This window comes from Pogona vitticeps, chromosome 2, assembly GCF_051106095.1.
Source record: "Pogona vitticeps strain Pit_001003342236 chromosome 2, PviZW2.1, whole genome shotgun sequence".
Classification (NCBI taxonomy): domain Eukaryota; kingdom Metazoa; phylum Chordata; class Lepidosauria; order Squamata; family Agamidae; genus Pogona; species Pogona vitticeps.
Window position 1 is genome coordinate 246,813,585 of NC_135784.1, and position 16,314 is coordinate 246,829,898.

Sequence of the window (16,314 nt, forward strand, 5' to 3'; positions counted from 1 at the left end):
GTAACCACCTAGGCTTGTTTATGACAGAGCAAAAAAGATGCAAGCCCACAGCAGGGGATATCCTTCACATGTGGTTAAGCTAGCTGGACACTGTAAGCTTGTAGTTTCCGTTCTCATCAACTTCTGAAGCAGTTTGATCTCTGATTCCAGTAAAGCCTACCTAGAAACAACAATAAATGAGATGCTTGTTTTAGCAACCAAGTTATTTTTCTTATTTGTTTCTATATAAACTTTATTTGAAAAACAAGAAAAACTCATACGCGGTCTAACCCACCCATATATATGAAATTTCACATAGGCTCTTATAGCTGATATAGATTTTTTTTTTTTTTTACTAATCTATACTCGTTCACGGCTTTTCAAAAACGTATTTGAAGGTAGCCTACAGTATTTTTAAAAATGTGAAACAATCTGATATAAGTGGAATCAGACCCAGCAGTTGTAACAGATATTAGCCTGTTGACATATTTAGGATATTTTCATTTTACATAATAGGTACAAAACAGCATATGATACACTAAAATCTTGCTGCTTGGGGCTATGTTCCAGTGCACATGATACCAAAAACTATCTCAAATCTATATAAATAAAAGTAAGTTTCTCTCTGCTTGCCTATCTGTTTCTTATTGTATCATGTAAAAATGGCTGAACAGAGTTTCACAAAATTTTTAGTTTAGGTTTGGAATTGTCTGATTGCTGGCTGGATAGCTCAGTGGTTTAGTTCTCTGGAGCCAAAGATTGGTAGTTCAATTCCCCATTATGCCTCCTGTGAGTAGAGCCAACATGTGCGGCCTTGGGCAAGCTGCACAGTCCAAGGGATCCCCCTAAAGAAGGGAATGGTAAACCACCTCTGAGTATTCTCTACCTGGAAAACCCTGAAAATGGTTGCCATAAGTCACGGTTGACTTGATGGCACATGGTTATTATGTTATTATTTCAATGGTCTGAGTTTAAAAAACATTGTGGGGCACACTGTGGCATCTGCCCAGATCATGAATATTAATGGGCTTTCTGCATGTACCAATGAGAGTGCTGGGGAGGCGGAGTCACCAGAGTCCCTGCAGGAGGGGGAGAGAGAAGATTTGTGAATTTGGAGTTTGGGAATGGAGAGAGAGAGAGAGAGGATTGGTGGTTGAGGGTGGATGAAGTGGGATGTTTTGTTAAGAGTTAACAACATTGACTGTACCTTCATCACCTGTAATAATAAACAACTTCTATTTGGTTCTTTTTAAAATGACACATTGCTTGGACCTCTATCATTAATAATAAACAATTTTGATGTAATCAACTGGTCACAGCAACACGACACATAGCTTGTGCCTTTTGCTTGGTGAAACAACCTAGGGACAGGCGGGAATGTGACAAATTGGTGGCAGAGCACTGGGATATGAAACAATCCAGCAAAAAATGGAATTGGTTTGAGTTTGAAGGTATTCCTACCTAGGAGGGGTTAGGATCTGTGGTAAGAAGTGGTTACCCATTACAGTCTTCTGGAAGACTTCGTTTCAGGGCTTCCGAACCCAGATCTGGAGAATCCTAAGATAGGGAAAATACCTACTCAAGATAAACCATTTATCTCAGATTTTACAAGACCAAGTGGCTAGCTCAAAATCTGGAGTTCTGAGGGTAAAGAGCAGTAGCAGATGGAGTATAAGCCTAAGTCAGGATAGGTCTGAGGTGATAATAAAAGCTAAAAGTAAAGAAAAGCTAAGTAGAAAGTTCTTCTTGTGTCTGGAGACAAGAATCGCACAGACAGCGAAATTTTGTGGCAAGGGTTGCACGCTTGGAATTAGCCAAGGCAAGCTGCTTGGAAAAGTGCAACCTTTTCAGCAGTGGAATAGGCTGCCTCGAAGGGTGATGGAGTCTCCTTCTTTGGAGGATTTTAAGCAGAGGCTGGATGGCCATCTGTCGGGAAGTTGGACTGGATGGCCTCAATGGTCTCTTCCAACTCTATGACTCTATGACTTATTTATAAGGAAAGCCACTGAAAAAAAAGTCCGTTTCGATCTTGTGAGGGAAAAGAACCTGTCTAGTTTAATAAGGAATTGTGTTGCCACCCAAACAAAGTAAAAAGTTGGTTATGGAGGCACAGGTTGACCCCCAAGGTGCTGAGGAAAATGGGAACTCTCAAATTCAAAGTGAAGAAGAAACTGAGGGCTCAGTAATAATTGCCTCAGAGGGAGAAAATATCCAAAGCACCCAAGTGGGTTGGCCACTTTGGTCAAGGATATAGTACTATTTATACAGACCCTACTTATTAGAAAGATTGAAATTGCCTCGAAAAAATTAAAATATCAAATGTTGGGGACTTTGTCTGCCCAATTTCAAAATCTGGGAATAGGGACAAAAATCAGATGAAGAATGGCAGGCTACCATGCAAAAGGATTTCAGCAAGTAAATTAGCGTCTCAGTCAGATAGAAGATCTGATGGAAGAGAAGTTATCAGACGTTAAACAACAGTTAAATGAAATTGCACTAACTTCAGAACTGTGTTTATTGAGTAAGGTACCAGGTAATATAGATGGGTTAAAGAGTTACCCAGTGAGCTATTTAGCCACAACGGTCATAAAATGTTATGTTAAAAATTGGATTACTGTTTTGGATCCATTCTTCTCTTCCAAAATTGGAAGAAAGCAGGGCTATGGAAACAAGAGGAGTGTACTGAGAAAATATACTAAGGGACAGAAAGGAATATTCTTTCAGGTGTGCTGAATGATTGTCCAAATCAAAAGGAAATTGAACAATGGGATGTATTTTACAAATGGTCTTGGTTTCCTTAAAGTGTTGGAGTAACTTAGGTTTAAACTAAAATATAATTGTAGGTTGATAACTGGAGGGTAATCAAATAGTTTTAAAAAAGAAAGCAGAAAGTTGGTTTGATATTGAAATATGAATAGTGCGGATGACTGTATATTCTCTGTTCTCCCATCCTCAAATTTTTTTCCCTCTCCCCCCACTAGTAGGTAAAAAATAAATATTTTTTTAAAAAAGAAACTTTCTTGGTTTGGAAGGATTGCGCTGATGAAAACATTAATTTTTTATTTAGGATGTCACCAGTACAATTAACAGAAGATGATTTTAAATTCTGGCTAGGATTGATTAATAGGTATTGTAACAAAGGAAAGAAAGCCAAAATAAATAAAAGGTATTCGTATAAGACAAAAAAAAGAGAGGAGGTATAGGTATACCAAATATTAAAAATTATTATGCAGCTAATCAGCTGAGGTTTGTGGTGGAAGTTATATTTAACCCAGAAAGGTTAATTTGGAAGAAAATGGAATAATCAGAACTACAGGGAGGTATTGAAAAACATCTGTTTGGTATAACTAAAAAATATAAAATAAGTGAAATTAATAATCCTCTTTTTTAAAAAAATGATGTTAAATGTGTGGTATATCTATGTCCATTTAACTCTCCATTAGGATTAGTGACTAAAATAGAGAATTTCCTTGCCAATATGAAAGTCTATTTAGAATTATTTAAAGAAAAAAACTGATTAGATTAAAAGATTGGTTGGATAAAATGAGATTGAAATATCAAATGAAACAAATTCTTCAAAATAAGAATATATCATGATTGAATTATATGCAATTAGAAAGATGGACTAATAAATGGGTAAACAAGTATAACAAAGGTAGAAAATGTACAAAGTATGAAAAAGTTTTATTATCATATGAAGCTGTTCAGATGACTGAGTCAGTGAAGGGTGTAGTAAGTAAAATTTATAGACTCCTGCTAAATTTAGGAGAAGAAGAGATTAAGAATGAAGGATTGAAGTTAGTGTGGGAACAAGATTTAGGAAAAATAATAAATGATGAATAATGGATGAAGATATACAAAATGAGGGTTTTATGATTTATGTCAGTGAGAAAGAATTTTTTTAAAAAACTAGGTTTAAGATGGTATTTGACACTGATAAAATTGAGTAAAATTAGTTGTAATTATCTGAATGTTTGTTGGAAATGTGAAAAGGAAATTGGTACATATTTTCATATATGGTGGGAATGTGAAAAAGTACAAATATTTTGGAAACTACATTGGTGCCTCGCTTAACGGTTACCTCGTTAAACGACAAATCCGTTTGATAATGAGGCTTTTGTGATCGCTTTTGCGATCGCAAAATGATGTTTTAAGGGGAAAAATTCGCTTAACGACGATTGGTTCCCTGCTTTGGGGATTTTTTGCTTAACAATGTTTTTAAAACAGCTGATCGACGGCTCTCAAAATGGCCGCCCGCTGTGCAAAATGGCTCCCCGCTGTTTTTAGGATGGATTTTTCACTTTACAGGCACTTGAAAATGGTCGCCCTATGGAGGATCTTCGCTGCATGATGAGGTATTTAGCCCATTGGAACGCATTGAACGATTTTTCAATGCATTTCAATGGGCTTTTTAATTTCGTTTGACGAAGATTTCGCTCTACAGCGATTTCACTGGAACGGATTATCCTCGTCAAGCGAGGCACCACTGTAATTTTTAAAGAATTAACTGATACATGTGAAAGAGATATATAATTTAATCCTTCGTTATCAATATTTGTAAATGTGGAATATGATATGATGAGCAGAGTGTTGATTACCAATTTATTAACAGCAGCCAGATTAATAATAGCCAGGAATTGGAAATCAAAACTTGAATTTCAAATGGAAGAATGGTATAATGATATATGGAACATTGCTATAAATGATACATTAACTTGTAATTTAAAGGTTAAGAAAGGAGAGATTAAAAAAAACCTTTATGATATGTGGGGCAGATTTATTCAATATGTGCTAACAAGAGGAAAAGGGAAAGTTCCAAACCAGGAATCAATGCAGTTCTGGAGAAGAGGACAATAAAGGAAGACAATGGGTGAAGAACATTACTGCAACAGGCCCCAACTAGGGTGGTGGGGAAAACAACTGATTCGTATTTTGGTTTATGTATTTTATATTGTATTTTATGAAAAAAAAGTTTAAAAAAAACAGATAGGGGGAGCTTTATCTGAGATCTATTCACAGATGTCTCTGGAACAAGCTAGAGATTTTGAAAGGTATATTCCCGATTTTGGATTAATTCAAAGCATCTAACGAGAAAATTTAGATCAATTCCAAAGAAACCTGAGGAGTCTTTTGCTCAACTTAGGGCACGTTTGACTCACTTTCTTAATAAATGGCATGGTTATTATTTCAATGGTCTGAGTTAAAAAAATATATGTGGGGCACACATACAAATCATTTTGGGAACCCCTGGGGGCATCTCAATGATTTGATCTTAAACAGGTACAGTATATGGATTTTCATCAAATTTGAAGGATATATTTGGAGTGCTGTGACTTAAAATGTAGGCTATGTAACTACATTGTAGCACACATAAAAAGTTTCTTTGGGGGTTTGCAAGGCCATCTCCAAATGTTTCTCTTAAATAGCTGGCTGAATTTTCCCTGAACCACAAAAATCACTGCGGGGATCTCAGGGGCACCCAATGTTTTCCTCTTAAACACAGGATTGATTTTCACATAAAGGGTATCTTTTAGGTGTTGTGACTTAACAATGTAGGCTATGTAGCATACACAAATATCATTTTGGGAGCCCCTGGGGCACTCCAATAATTTTTTTCTATATGACTGGAAGGATTTTTACCAAATGGAAGGGATTATCTTGAGAATGTTCTGATGTAAAATATAAGCTAAATGGTATGTACGAAAATCACTTTGAGATGTCTCAAAAACTGTATTTTTTGTTGTCTACCAAGTTGTGTGACACATAATTTTAAATACATTGACAAGTTGAGTTTGGAAATGAACATGTTTTGACAGGCCATAATTTGATGGATGAGGGGCTCAAAATGTTCATTAATAGGAGCCCTTCTGGCTGAGAGATTCTGTGAAGTGAACTCATATTAACTGAATGAGTACCAAGATTAAAAAAGAGAGAGAGGCACAAAACAAAGGTACAAAAAGAAGAGAGAAGGCACTAGGGTGAAGAGGGAGGTCAAGGGAAGTCAGAGCCACTGGCTCATAAGGGTACAAAACTTAAGAAATTATGCTTTCCAACATAACTAAAATCAAATTTTCATTTGCTTAAACAAATTACAGTATCAATCTGATTTGCCATCAACTGACAGTTCCTTCAAGATACTTGTTCAAATTTCCTTAGCTGCTGTTACAAATAATGCAAGTTGTCAAGCTATGCCTTTATTTTTAATTTTGCCACTGTATAATTTATTAATCTCCTAGTACACGAAGACAAATGACAAAATTACAAAAATTGTTTTGGGAGAGTCATGCAAGACAGAAAACTATAAATGATGGGCTATGCCTCCTGTTCAGCTTCCTCCATAAACATACAGATCTGCCTTTTAAATAGCAAAGTAACCTGTGGCCCTTGGAGTCAACTTCATTGGATTGGTGCTCCCACTATCTATTGCTATCGTCTATGCTGAGTAGGGCTGATGGAAGCTGCAATCCATAATCTGCATCCTTGCCCTACAGTAACATACCAGCAGCTGGTATCAACTACAAAGGCTCTTCTCAGATGTGGAAGAGTGTTTCCATAAATACTTTGACAAGTTATTATTTTTCTTTAAATACTGAGAATAATAATTTTTCATCACGTCCCTATCCATACCTGTTTGGAATTAAGCAGTTTGCTCATCCAGTCAGACAGGAGACAGTGTAAAAAAAGCACACAGTGCTGCATCTGCCTGATATGTACTATTTATGTCACCTGTTTGTACCAGTATTTCTTTGACAATCTTCTGTCAACCATTTCATTTCTTTGACAGTCTTCTATCAGCCATTTCATTAACATCTTCTGGAGCCATTATTGAATAAATGCAAAAGAAGGGAAACATACCAGCCCTGTTCTTCCCTGTGCATTTCCATGTCTCTTCAATAACAGTTTTTGTGTTTATTCAGTAACATTCACAGTCTTAGTGGGGTTGGTGTAAAGTTGGCACAACTTGCCACAGGTAAGTGCAGCTAATCAATGAGGTGCCAGTCATACCTCCATTGTGCAATTGGGTACATGACAAGACATGCAACCAAGATGCACCCCAACACCTTGTCATTTAGCTGCAAACTATGTGAAATTTATGCAGATAACAACAGAATTCTGGCCACTGACCAAATATGGCTTTAGTTTGCCTCAAATCATACCCTTAATGATACATGATTAAATAGAGGATAGGCCTGTTTCCACTTATAGGATGGTTACTGGTACACTCATGGATAACACAAGAATGCCTCAAAAATCTCTTTTGTACTATTTCCAACGACTTCATGCAAACTCACAAATGTAGAGAACATGGTAGGTGCAAGGAACATAAGTAATATCTAAAATGTCTTAGAATTTCATTTTACAAAATAGAGATGATAGAATTATGCACAGATGCACATGTGTGCATGCACAAACAAATGTATGTAAAATTTCAATATACATATATAAATATAGATAGCATAATATGGTTGTTTGCCTTCTTTTGTAGATGCACTGTGGATATATAGACCTCTGCAAATTGAGATGACTAAGCACTGGTTTATTTAAATGTCATTTTTTCATGGCAAACAATATTCAAAGCAGTTCACAACAAGATGAGAAAAATTTAGATGACAAAATAGATAATTCAATAACAATTACAAGTCATTGTATTATTCAAATATACATATAATTTTTGAAAAAGTAATGATCAAAACCATGTCATATTAATAACACCTAAGATTAAACAATCCACCAGTATTTTGAGCAAAGGACTTTTAAAAATCCAAATAACATCAAAAAATAACATTCATTTAATATTAAAATCTGCTACAGTTTGAATTTCCTCTGCCACCTTCAACAATAGGAGGAGCTTCTGTAGCTGCAATCAGTCTGGGCTTCACCATCTCAGAGTTGGCAGAATACAGGCAGAGACCACAGAACAGGTCTGGCAGAGCTTACAACTTAGAATGCTCTTTGATAATATCTTGCAACTTTCAGGTGTTCCTACAAATAATTGACTATGTAAAGAGATTCTTTAATGAGGAAAGTTATAAAATGACTGAAAGAAAAGGCCGGTATATGACTTTAAGCTCTAATTCTAAGGAACTCACCAAAGTGTTGTGCTCAGTAAGGCATGTCTTAAATGGAACATATTTTGTAACACATGAAGGATCACATCATTTAGGGTGTTGGCAGAAAGAAATCGAATGTTAATACTGTAAATGCAACAATACCTATCAATGAAAGGTACTATCTGAATTGCTTATGCAGAACAGTGAGGTCTCAACTGAGAAATAGTAAAGAGAAACTTCTGTTTGCTGTCAATGAAATCTCTGTGTAATCTTCTAATTCTTCTCCTACTGAATGTTGGACATCATCACAATATCATTACATACCCAACTTATTTCAAGATGCAGGACTTTTTTTTTAGACATAGTTCTCTTCACCCTAAAGGTTTTTATCCCTGCAGATTTGTCATCTTCTAGTCTTTCCAAAGCACTAATCATTACATAATATCCAAGAGGAAAACCAGCTCAACCTGCTGAATGGGAATTTTACATATTGGAAAGTTTTGAAATGGCAAGTATCTAAGTCTTGCATAACCTGCTCATCATTTTCCCTCATTCACACCTTTGCATAGGAGTGGCTGGGAATGCCCTATTATTCTACAGTAGGAACTCATTGTAGGATAAATTCTACATAAACATACTTTCAGGAGTAGATGGAACAGAAGCCCACTTCTTGCTTATTCCCTCCCTCTTTCTGGATGGCAAAGCCCAGTCTTTCCTGCTGCATCACTCAAAGAGATAGAATGAGCAAGTATTCCAGTGTTGTGCTGGTAAATTTGGAAGTGTAGGTGTTCAACACCGCAATCTCCACAACCATGTTCATAAAGAATATCTGAGGTGGGAGAGAGCAGTTATTGAGCTTTATCAACAAATTAGTTCTATCCGTTTCCATCTCCACTGGGAGCAGGTTTTCTATTCAAGACCAAGCAATCTCCAGATACTATGCATCATATTATGTATAGCCCCTGAGCAGTATTTTCAGCTTCTCCCCAGTTATTTATTTCTCCCTCAACTAAACTCCATGTGAACAGATGCCTAAGCAATGGGAAGGGCAAATTATGTCATTTTTCCTGCAGATCAAAAATATAGGGCACTTCAGTCCTGTAAGCCTTGGCGCTACCACACCACTGGATTTGGAGATGGGGGGGCAAGTCAACAACCATGGAGAGCAAAAATTTTCACTTGCTTAATTCATCCTCTTATAGTTGAGAGCAAAAGGTTGAGGAGCTCTTCTGAGGTGGTGTCTGTTTCTGTAAGCAGTGGGGGAATGCTTCCAGGAAGAAAGGAGGAAGTATGCAAACAACACAGGGCAGCTGTTATTTCTACTTCCTGACACTCACCCTTTCCTGGAACTGTGGCAAAATGGACCAGACTTGTGGCACTCTAGCAGAGGACAGAGTATTTTTAAGAAAGAGGTGTTTGTAGCACTTTTGCAGCAGAAAGCAGTGATTTTTCTGGAGCACAGCACTGGGAAAGGGTAATCTCTGCCTTCCCAGCCACCCCACTGAAAAATACAACAGGAGATGATGATCTGTCCCCTCAACCTGTTTATCTAGTCAGTCTCACTGGGGTGGAACTGAATATGGTTCAGTGAGTTGGGCCCAAGTGCCCTCAACATGCCACTTCTGAGAAGCCTCCTGGTGAAGGCATGAGAAGGTGCTGCTCCTTAAATAACCAATCCTCTCTCCGGAGAGAGATCAATAACCAAGCCAAGGTGGCTGGGATCTCTTTTCATCCTAGGCTCGCCGCTTGTTCTTTAAAAATAAAGGCGGCACCCGTTATCATGCTTTCCAACACGAGCTCAGAGTTATAGCAGGTCCCCACCAGTCAATGGGATCGGATGAGTTTACAACACGGTAAGTGACAAATGCTACACTCGATCCCCAACCCCCCCCCCCCCCCCAATTTCACAGGAGTCCAAAATTTCCGGACACGTTACTTTCCCCCCACCCGGCCTCGGGCCCCCGCAGTGTCCCTTGGTTTAGTCATTCGGGTAAAAAAAAGAAGCCTGCACCTCTTCCCCCCCCCCTTCCCTGTTTATTCGCCGGCTCTGAAACTCTCTTAAGCAAATGAAGGCAGATGCGCTTTTTGCCCGACGAGGAAGTGTGGCTCAGCTTGAAACCCAGCGCTGAGGAAATAGCTGGGGCTGCGAGCGAGAAAATGAGGAAGCTAGCGCTCCAGTCATCCTGAACGGACTTTGGGGCCTCAAGCGGGGGGCCCACCAGGCGTGGCACTGAGGGCGACGGCGACGGCGGCCGCCAGAATTTCTGGACCGGGCCCTTCGCTTCCCACCGTCGGAAGAGAGCGAAGCTGGAGGTCGGGGCGCTTCCCGTCAAGAGCTGGGACGCGCCCTCGCGGAGACTGGCGCGGGTTTTCGTCCGGGGAGGGTGGCCTCTTTGCCTCCCCGCCGCCCCGCTCCGCTCCCCGCTGGCGAGGGCAGGTCCCTGGCGGGACTTCTCAAAGAGTTTTCCCAACCCTTTCTCCTCAAGGTAAGGGCCTCCGGCTTCACCTGTCGAGAGGAGGCGAGCGGGAGGGGGGCTTTTGGGAGAGGGAGCTCTTCGGCCTTTAGGCTGCGGGGACGTTTGGCGAGGAGGAGGAGGAGGAGGAAGTGACTCCCAGGAAGGCGTCCCGGACACCTGGGCTCCTCTGGGAAACGGGGGGGCAGCTAGAGCCCTAAAGACGTAACTCGTAGGGTGTCTGTCTGTGGCGGAGGGGCCGATATAGGGAGCGGCCTTTCTTCAGGGAAAGGGAAAAGAGGCGTGGCCATGGCCAAGCTGAGGAAGAGAGGATTTGGAAAGGGAGTCGCTTCACCTCGGCGAGCCCCCTGCCAGTCCTGGCGCTGGCGCTTCTGGTTTTGGGTTGAGGAGAACTGACGAGGGTAGACGTAGAGATGGCGATTTCCCTAGAGGACAGCCCACCGACCTTCTTGGCTCTGCAGAGCCCTGAAGCCGACGCCAAGCTTCCCCTGTCAAAGTGGAGTGTTGGTTGTAATGCACAGTGTACACAGCCTTGGCTTCCAGGCTGGGCGGCCGACCTTTCTCATAAAGAAAATGGATTTTAAAAACAGTGCACTGAGACTGTGGATACTCAGTGTGGTGTGATGAATACGTGCATTTCTAAACCTGGCATGTAGATTAATAAATATGCAAGCTTGTCTTGCACAACGGCTCTTTTATTAATGTGCCCAACCCTCAAAAAACATTTTAGTCTGTTCTGCTCCATAAGTAATATGGACTGCACTTAAAATTCATATTGCACATGCATGTAATGGAGGCGGAATTACAATTCTGTAACCCAAAAAAGTCTCCACATCCAAATTGTTGCTGTTTGGAGTCATCTAAACTAATGATGATAGAACAAAGACAACTAAAATAACGGGCTTAATGGCTGTTACTTCTTCTGTGTGCTAGAAAAACCCCTCTGTGTTTCTTCCTTTTTGTATCCCCCAAAGCAAAATCTCAATACAGAATTCTAACTTAACATGTGGAAGGATTTCACAATTTCTTCAGTTCATTTTGGTGTGAACAGTAGTACATGCCATTAATCTTTAGAGAAACTAGAATACAGTATTCTCTTTTAGTAACTGTACGGTAGTATCTTTACTGAGACCGTTGGTGGCAAGTTTTTCAGCTCTCTAGAACTCTTCTTGAAACTAGATATTTGTTTTTTATTGTTTTTGTTTATGGATGAGTTGTTGCATGGAAAGTGGGCAGTTTGCTACAGCCTTAAAATGGAATACAGTATGTTTTTTGCAGAGCTAATTCAGTTACAATTGCAAAGATTTGTACAACATGAATGTACAGTTTTGCTATTTAGACAAAGAAACATTACAGTTGTTCATTTTTTGAGAGAACTTGTTTGACATGAAACATCAAATACACTGTTTTTAGGATGTGTGTCCGAGTCAAACTCCATTACTACTGCATTCACAGTGTATGCTGCATGACAAGAAATACTGTATAATCCTGTACATTCAGTATGGCTAGACTGGGTTACATCCATGAGCAGTGAATTAAAGATTTCCTTGCTTATTTACAAAGATTAAGGCAAAGAGCAGGCATTTTAGACAAAAATAAAAGTGGTAAGCTCTCTTTAATAATTTAATTGTTGTGCTAAATAAATCATAACTAGAGTAGGCCCACTGAATCAGTGGAAATTATGGAGAAGTTGACTCACCAAATCTCCCACTGATTCAATAGGCCTACTCTAGTTGCAACTTACTGTGCTAACCAGCGTGATTTCAGTCAGACAGTTACACTGGCAGAGAGAAAGTGCCACAGAACTGAATAACCAGCATCAAGACCACAGTTTTCAGTGGCAATCCTCCACTTAATTCCCCCCCCCCTTTGAGTTACAGGCATAAATGTCTTAGGAGAGCCACAGTTTGCACACAACCAAAACTGAAGTAAAAGCTATAATGTAGTCAAAGGAGAATTTGGAATCTTTTGCAAATAATTTTACAAGAACTTTTAAATACAGTTTTATTAGAATGAGAGCACAGTTGTGTTTGTTTCAGGACACTATTTTTGTTTTTAGCTTTGTGCCTCAGCATCTTAGCCCATATTGCACCAAGTTGGTCGTAAGAGTAAGAGTAATTATTAGTCGGGTGATCACCAGGACGGTTGTGTGGCAAAACAGTGGGGATGTGATTGTTGGCCTCTGCCCAATGAGGCCATCGATGGGTTTAAAGAATTGCCACGGGAAAATCAGAACCTGGTGCTCAGGAAGGTTGAGGCACTAGGGCAGGAACTGAGGACCCTAGTCGAATCTTTCCAACCTAAGAGCCCCCCCGCAGGACTCTCATCCCCTCGGGGGACCAAAGCCCTAAATACACCGACTGCCAATGAGCCCACGATATGGGCAACAGCTGGCAAGGGCAGAACCTCCTCACACAAGGAATGCCCTCAGGCAGAGCTGCCCCCAACCACTCACTTAACGGCAGATCACGTGCTGTTATCCGCCCCTTTGCCTACTGGTGTTCAGCTCAACAGAGCAGCCCAGAGACTGCTGGAGGACCTGCCAGGACGCGATGGAAGGGGTCACAGCAACACAGCTCAACTTCCAACTCTCTCCCAACTACCCATCACTCTAGAGCCCAGCCAGAGCGAAGACTTCCTGACACCTCTGCAAATGCACTGCTCCTCATTCAATCCAGCTAAAGTGACTGTGGATATTCACAATCCAGAGGAGCCCAATGATTGCCCCACGGCTCCGCCGGATTTGTCAGAACCCTCGGACATTCCGGACGCAGACAACTTAGCCAGGTTGGATTCCCACACTGAAAGCTTGCCTCCGGACCCAACGATGTGCGCCCCATTGGATCCAACGACACACGCCCCACTGTTGTCTACCAATTGACTCACTGCCAATTCACTCTCTATTGTCCCCTCTTCCAATCTAAGACTGATTTCCTGGAACGTGGCGGGATGGTACAGTAAAATGCAGGACCCTGAGTTCAGTGACTTACTTCGAGGCTCTAGTATCATACTGCTACAAGAAACGTGGGCAGTTCACCCCATATCCCTAGCTGGATACGCCGTACACTCTCTTCCAGCACAAAGGCCCACGGCAAAGGGCCGCCCATCTGGGGGATTAGCAATATTAGTAGCTGACTTAATAACCTCAAATTCCATACTTACAATTGATGGCAACTGCAAAATTCAGGGCATAAAACTTAAATCCAGGAATCAAGAGCTCCTAGTAGTCAATGTTTACATGCCTCCAGCATCCTCTAAGTCTCACAGATCTAGCCAATGGGAATCCTTGAGCTCTGCCCTAGACAATCTCGAGCTCAAGTTCCCAGGGATGCCTTTGCTGTTGGCAGGGGACTTCAATGCCAGGGTAGGCCAGGGTGAGGCCATTTTCAACCGTCTTATGGACTCATTCAGCGACGCCTCCCCCTTACATCCCTATGTCTCAGGGAGGCTGTCCAAAGACCACCAAATCAACGACGCGGGGATTCACCTGGCACAACTCTGCCTACTCCGAGGCCTCATCTGGCTAAACGGCCTTACAGAGGCTGATTGCGAGGGTGAGTTCACGTTCATCTCCCCACGCGGATCCAGTACAATAGATTACATTCTGATCCCGATCTCCTTGCTACCGCGTGTGGCTGAGTTCCGGGTGGGTGAGCCTCTAGCCAGTGATCATCTCCCCTTATGCTGTAGTCTTGCTCCCAACATAGACTCGACACCCTTGACCAACCTGGCCCCTGAGGAGCCCTAGTGACCCTGCCCAGAATCAAATGGAATTATAGAACCAAACAATACTTCGAAAAAATAATCAATCTAGAGATGACACCGCAAGGCTCCCTCAACTGGCTATCTTCACCAAAGCCCGAAGACCTCATCCAAGGATTCGAGAACTTAATAGACTCCATAGCAGCTAGCCTTGGGCGGCCCCCCCAACAACTTCAGAAAAGACAGACCCTGCCCACACGTCCTAGATTAGACAAGGACTGCATCGCCCTGAAGCAGGACATGAGGAGGATCTACAACAACTACAGATCCTCTAAGGCCCCTAAGCTCCCCTCCCAGTACTTTGAGCTGAAAACCTACCTCAGGTCAGCCCTACAGAAACTTCAGCTCCGCTCTGCAATGGTCCGATGGTCCTATCTAGCTGAGGCGATCAATTCAGGCAACAACAAAAAATTCTGGGATGTGGTTTCCGGTTCCTTCATCTTTAAGAAGACCTCACAGGACCTCCCTCATATACCAGCCGAGACGTGGGAACATCACTTTCTGGCCACTTTTCACGACAGCTGCAAGCCCACAGTGCCAACTGATTCGCCTCCACCTTGCGATCTCCCAGACTGGGCACCAGTCACAACTAGCCAAATAACAAAACTCATAGGCCAACTTAGAACTGGAAAGGCCCCAGGCCCCGACGCCCTCCCTTCGGAACTGCTCCAGGCATACACCGAGTGGTGGGCGCCGGTGCTCACTGCTTTATTCACGGCCGTCAATGAATCCGGTATGATGCCTAGGACGTGGACACAGGCTATAGTAATCCCGATTTACAAGAAGGGCGACAAGAAATCCCCAACCAACTACAGACCTATAAGCCTGCTCGACATTATTGGGAAGATGTACGCCAGTCACCTACTTCACCAACTTCAAGATTGGCTTCTAGATCAAGACATCCTGGGACCCGAACAAGCGGGCTTCAAGGCGGGAAAGTCCACACTAGATCACTGCCTGATCTTATCTCACATGATCTCTAAATACGCCTCACAACCCAACACCCGTCTCTATGCAGCCTTTTTAGACCTAAAAGGGGCCTTCGATTCTATCAACAGAGACATCTTATGGCTAAAGCTGGCTAGGTTGGGCATCGATAGGAGACTTCTATTCTTAATTCAAAAATTGCATGCAGGCTCCACTTGCCGTATAAAAATTTCGTCGAAGGGGGCTCTTTCCAATCCCATTCTCGCTAACAGAGGAGTGAAGCAAGGCTGCGTCCTGGCTCCCACCCTGTTCAACATTTATTAATGACCTCGCCCCACTTCTACGCAATACCATCGGACACAGTCCCAAATTAGGCCATTTACAGATACCAATCCTACTGTACGCGGACGACATGGTCCTCCTTTCCCGTACAAGGGTTGGACTAAAGCGGCTAATTACCTGCTGCCTTGACTACCTATCACATAACAACCTGCAACTAAACTTCGAGAAAACCAAAATCATAGTCTTCGGCAAAGCTTGGAAATCCTTCCCATGGTCCTTCCACGGGAATTCCATCCAGCAGGTCAGAGAGTTCAAGTACCTGGGTGTCTTCTTCCACTACCGACACTCCTGGACAACTCACCAACGGGCAGCAACTAAGTCTGCCAAGCTCTCAACACAAGCCATCCTACGCTTCCATCACACCTGGGGCCATGGCTACATCCCTGCAGCCCTGCAGATCTTCAACGCGAAATCAGTCTCACAGCTCTTATACGGCGTCCCCATCTGGATGTCTTCACTACACAGCTCCGTGGAGAGAGTCCAATCTGTATTTCTATACAAAATCCTAGGCCTCCCCCACTGCGTTCCATATGCTGCCCTATGTCTTGAAGGCGGTCAACAGAGAATTGAAACTAGGGCCTGGCTTAGATTCTTAAAATACTGGGTCAAAATCTGCTTTTTTTCTCCCAAGGACATCCTACTCCAAGCTCTGCTTGCTGACAGTCTGTTACCCAAAGGCCTGGCCCTATTCCTCAAAAAAATTAAGACCCTAGGGCTGTCACCAGACTCAATGGGTTCAATTCCCCCCCCAGGGTCTTTCAAACCATCAAAAACAGGGT

General features: G+C 42.0%; 1 protein-coding gene across 4 annotated transcripts in view; it reads left to right on the top strand.

Annotated features, from left to right (window-relative positions):
- Positions 1-10,271: 10,271 nt before the first annotated feature.
- SYK (spleen associated tyrosine kinase) overlaps positions 10,272-16,314 on the top strand; it is a 58,222-nt gene continuing 52,179 nt past the window's right edge. For all 4 annotated transcript variants that reach the window (XM_020797541.3, XM_020797542.3, XM_020797543.3 and 1 more), the window contains exon 1: positions 10,272-10,516. The gene's annotated coding sequence lies outside the window, so the exon portion shown is untranslated. The remainder of the gene's footprint in view (positions 10,517-16,314) is intronic.